Below are 6,346 nucleotides of genomic sequence, written 5' to 3'. Positions count from 1 at the left end.
CTCTCTCTTTCTCTCTGTCTCACAGCAGTTGTTCTTGCGACAACTGCACATTGTGCATATATATTCATTGAACAGTTCTTGAAATGGTATCAACATTAGTGAAAGTTTTTCTTTCTTTTTCTATCATGGTATGCATTTTTGGATAAGATTTCTTTTGCCACCATTCAACTGGTCAATATACAAAAGGAATGAAAATCAAATACCATTGTGTTGGATGCTGGGAAGTTTATATGTAACATTTGTTCCCCCCCCCCCTTTTTTTTCTGGTGAAGGAGTTTTGTATCATATATCTATATATATATATATATATATATATATATATATATATATATATATGTATATATAGCATATTGATAATGACAGTTCATTTATTTATGAATGAACTTTATTATGTTAATATTATGATGTTTCCCCACTTTTTCTTAACGCAATCCCTAAATTTGAAATAACCATTTCCTGATATATATCTACATATATATATATTTTTTTCCTTCTTACTTACTCATAAAGAAAATATTAACTAAATCAGAAATGTTTACCTGAGAGATTTTCTCTTAACTATACACTATCACCTTACCTCTATGCTATTCTTGTATTCTGTTTCCATATTTTTTACTGTATTTCTATCCACCCTTGGCTTTCTTTCTCTCTCTCTCTCTCTCTCCCTCTTTCTCTGACATATTCATTGACTGTTTTGTATTTTTTTATATTTTATATCATGAAATTCTTCATTATACTCACAATCCAGATTAAATATATCTAAACATTTACTGAAAATAATAATTTTTATTATCAGTTTATTTTAAAATTAAAGATATTTATTAGTTTAAATTTTTTTTTTTCAAATAACCTACAGTTAAATTTTTGCAAAATCATTTTACTTTAGAAATTTAAATAGTGGAAAAAAAACAAACAAAAAACAAAACAAAAAAAAACAAAAACAAAAAAAAGAAACAGAATCCTATCTCACACTCTTACTATTTCTTTCCTTCTCATTACCGCTTCCTTTCTCTAAAATAAATTAACATATATAAAAATATCAAAAATGTTAATTAGTTAGTCACAGTTGTTTAAAGTAAAATTTAATTTGATTACAAAGTGAGTTATAACATGTAAACTTCTCAATGTTCTTCTACATTTCATTAAACTTTCTAAGAGACAAATTGTGAATGTTTCATAGTAACTACAAGTTTAAACAGAAAATATATTTAAGTAGATTGGATAGAAGTGGAATGAGATGATATGGTGCAGCTGTATGGATGCTGATAGTTTGGCACAGCTGACTGGACAATCAGGCTGTTTTGGCACTGGAAGCAAACACATACACACACACACACACACACACAGATGCATGCATGCAAAGATATATACACATACAGATAGAAAGAGTAAAAGCAAAAGACAGAGAGAGGGACATTACAGTTTATTAATTGAAAATGATTGGTACATTTCCATCTCTTCAGACACATAAAAAGAAATATACTCACACATAAAGAAACGGAGAAAGAAAAAGTGGGGAGGGAGAAGAGAATGGAAGAAACATTGAAATATCTGATGTCAAATAATTCAGCAATGCCAAATGGGCAGTGCCGAAATGGCTGTGCCATAACGTCTCATATCTGGATAGAGAAGTTCCAGAGTCTCAAGAAGGTTACAAATTTCATGTGACATATTTCATAAGTTTCTGTTACCATTTGTTGCCTTAAAAAAATATCCCTGTTATTTTGTTAATGAAACCAAGTTCTTCAATCTTATGAGTAATTTTCTTCTTTCTTTTTCTTTTTTTTTTTTTTGGTTGATAGAAATTTAACTAATTGATATTTTCAAATAGCAATATTTCATGTAATTGTGGATCATGGATTGAATTGGTGGAGCATTAGATCACATATATTGCAATCTTTAATAAAGTCCTATTACATTGTAAGTTCAAAAATTCTTTAGAGGTTGCTAAGTAACTGAATAGTGATTAGGTCAGTATGATTGATTGCTCCCTACTTCACCCTAGCACCCATCCACTAAATTTGTGGCCTTGTGCCTATGTTAGAAATCCATATTCTTTGTAATTCTTTTTATCTTCATTAAATTTCTTAAATGTCAGAATTTAGAAATAAAACAAAAAAGTAAAAAATAAAAGATAAAGCAACAAAACAAAACAAATGCAGTTAGATTTAGTAACACTCATAATTTATTTAAGAGGCAAAGTAACTGAGTGGATAAGCTAGCCATAGTGAATTATGAGTTCTGAGTTCAATCTCTGCTTAAATGCACAACAAAAACAACTTATGTGCCTCATTTTTCCTATAAGAACTAGATCTATGGGGGGATGTAGGGACCAGATTTTCTAAAGATGTAGGGACCAGATATTCTGGGATGTAGGGACCAGATACTTTGGAAATGTAGGGACCAGATATGAGGATTTAGGAAACAGTTCTTCTGAGGAAGTTACTTGTTTTCAATCTGGGATGAAATGCATCTCTTAGTCATTTAATGATTTGGAATTGGAGTTAAGCATTGGCATTACAAAGCTTTCAGGAGACTCTAAAATATATTTGTCTTATTTTATTTAATCAATTGGAAAAAAAATTGTATCTATATTTATAATAGATGATTATTTATATCATATATTTATAAATAGATGATTGCTTATTATTTTGAAAGTAATCTTATTTGGTTGTCATATAGTTATTAATCTAATTGTAAAATATTAAAAGGTCTATTTTTTACCCTTATTTGTGTGTGCAGGTTTTTTTTTTTATATTCAGATAAATATATTGGAAAAAGGATATTTATAAGTTAGTAACTCAAATGTTTTACTGTTTCAGTCTTGTATTTCATACATTTTTTAAAATACTATATTTCAATTAGTCCCATCTCCAATTGTCAACAGATGTCCCATTCAGATGACATTGCTTTCAACCATATTTGAGCTGAAAGTCTTTACTTTAACGCAAGGTGTTAACTTTCTTAACCCCCCCCCATTCCACTGTACTAACCTACATTACACTGACATAATTACTAATAATGTTCGATAAAAAATTTGCATTAGAAATGAATAACATAAGTTTAAATTCAGGATGAGGAAATGTATGTATGTATGTATATATATATATATATATATATATATAAAATAATAATATTAGGGACATAATCCAAAATTACAGGTAAAAAACTCAATTAAAATCAATTTATAAAAAATTAAAATTAAATTGAGCCTTATAGATAAAGTATATATAAAATATATAGTTTTAGGGAAAATAACCAATTTTCAAGAACTCATCGATGAAAATCCACTATCACATATAGAAAAATTAATAATTAAAAGCACAATAAATGAGTATAATATAAAGTAAAGTAAATATCATAAGATAAATATAATAAAAAGATTACACGTGTTTCATAACCAATTTTCAAATAGAAAAGAAATTTAAATCGATTAAAATCAATTGAAATTATCGAAAATAAATTCTATTCAAAAATATATAGCTACATATAGATATATATATATATATATATATATAGGTGAGAAAGTTGGTATGTGAAAGCACGTGGTTGGATGTATAAAAGATAAACAAGAGTGAAAAAACTACAGAAGGCTTGTGTTACATGGTTAAAGTATATATTTAAATCGTTGTTAGAAAATTGTTATAAAACTCAAAATTTTATAACATTTTTCTAACATAACAATTTAAATATATACTTTAACCATGTAACAGAAGTCTTCTGTAGTTTTTTCACTCTTGTTTATCTTTTATATATATATATATATATATATATATATATATATAATTTAAATTATGTCAGAAAAATGTTAGAAAAATGTTATAAAATCTTTTTGGTATATAAACATTGTATTTTGAGAAATAACTGGTTTCGTGTTGTCTTTTCAAATTTCTCTACTTCATTGTGTCGTGTTCGCTTGGAGCGAACACGACACAATGAAGTAGAGAGCGAACACGACACAATGAAGTAGAGAAATTTGAAAAGACAACACAAAACCGGTTATTTCTCAAAATACAATGTTTATATACCAAAAAGATTTTATAACGTTTTTCTAACATAATTTAAATATATACTTTAACCATGTAACACAAGCCTTCTGTAGTTTTTTCACTCTTATTATCTTTTATATATATATATATATATAAATATATATATATATATATATATATATATATATATATATATATATATATATATACATATATATATATATATACATATATATACATATATATATATATATATATATATATATATATATATATATATATACGCACACACACACACGTGTGTGTATAGTATGTATATATGCATATAATATATACATATATACAGTATATATTTGTGTGTGTGTGTGTGTGTGAGAGAGAATGAGACAGTTAACATTATTATGTGTTAGAACATCCGAAAGTCAGTGTAGAGTTTTAAAATACAAAAGAGGTGGTTTATAATTGAGAAAATATTTATTATAATTGCAATAATACATCCCTGAAATTTAGAGATGAAAACTTATTTGACAGCCATCTTAAATGACCCCACAAATATAAGCACACACACACACACACAGAGTTATAATCTGTCTCATTTGTTAAATTTCTTTTGTATCTTTGTTTTGATACATCCCAAATATGTTTTGATAAGAACTTTTACCAAAATTTTTCTTAGTGGAATATTATGAACGACTAGGTCATTAAAAAAAAAACAAAAAAAAAATCTGCTTGAGACTAATCATGTTTTACATTTAAACATTATAAATAGGTGCCAAAGACATCATTGTTCATGTTTGTTATTCTAAAACATTCTGGAATAAAGGATTAAGTTTTGTGTTTGTTCAAATATTTACAGAATTTCATGTTTGAAGATTTAAAGAAAAAAAAATATATGACTATATAAAATATTTCTTAAAATGTTTATTCTACAACTTTATTTTCACATTTTTACTGAAAAACAAAAAAGAAAAATGAAAATCTGTCTTGAAATTGTTCGGTTAATTTCTTGCATTCCAATCTGCTGTAGACAATTTTTGTTCATTTAATTTTTTTTTGAAGAAAAACTTTTGATGGAATATGACGCATATGTCAACTCTTAACAAGATGAATTTTTTTTACTAAAACTACCCCATTTATTTTTCTGGTATTTAATCTCATGCTTGATTATTATTATTATGTCCCTGTAGCTAATAAAAGAAATTATTATTATTATCAATATTATTATTATTATTATTATTATTATAAAATTAGAATGTTTTTCAATTGTTTATTTATGATTTAAATTAAACTACCAATGTATTTTGTTACACATATACCACACATACATTCATACATACATACACATCCATGCATATGCATGGATGTGCACACATACATTCATACTCATACATACACACATACTTATGATGATGATAATAATTACAACAAAACAATAATAATAATAATAACAATAATAATTACAACAACAAACTTAATAATAATATTAATAATCCTTTCTACTATAGGCACAAAACCTGAAATTTTTGGGGGAAGGTTAAGTTGATTACATCGACTTTCAATGCTCAACTGATACTTTACTTATTGACCCCAAAAGGATGAAAGGCAAAGTCGACCTCAGTGGAATTTGAACTCGGAATGTAGTGATGGGTGAAAGACCAATAAACATTTTGTCCAGCGTGCTAATGATTCTGCCAGCTTGCCACGTTATTATTATTATTATTATTATTAATAATAATAATAATAATAATAATAATAATAATAATAATAATAATAATAATAATAATAAAACAAATTGTCGTATAGGATTTCTGACATTTTTAGGAATCAAACATTAAAATAAAAAATATTGGTTTTTAATGGTGGAACTTGAAATAAACAAAGCTGTTAATAACTAGCATATGAATATTGTGTTAAAACATTCTTTGGATAGAACCCCCCCCCCCCCCCCCCCCAAAAAAAGAGTGAGGTTGTCTCTGGGACAACAATCTACATTAAGGGTGTTTTAACTCATTATTTAGATGCTATTATTTATAGCCAGCAGAATCATTAGCATGCTGGGCAATAATGCCTATTGACTTTTCATCTGTCTTCTTGTTCTGAGTTCAAATTCTGCCAAGAACAACTTTGCCTTTCATCTTTTTGAGGTCAATAAAATAAGTATCAGTTGAACACTGTGGGGGTCAATGTAATCTATTTACCCCCTGCTTTGAACTTGATGGTCCTGTGCCAAAAATTTTAAATCATTATTTATAGTTTTAGCTACTTCAAATTTTGCCATTAAAAAGACAAGTTATTTCATGTCTCTTGAAATTTCTAAATTCTTATGACATTAAAAGAATATTAATTCAGATATAACA

Source organism: Octopus bimaculoides, chromosome 16 (genome assembly GCF_046866305.1).
Source record: "Octopus bimaculoides isolate indiv1 chromosome 16, ASM4686630v1, whole genome shotgun sequence".
Lineage (NCBI taxonomy): Eukaryota > Metazoa > Mollusca > Cephalopoda > Octopoda > Octopodidae > Octopus > Octopus bimaculoides.
This window is presented reverse-complemented; position numbering follows the sequence as displayed.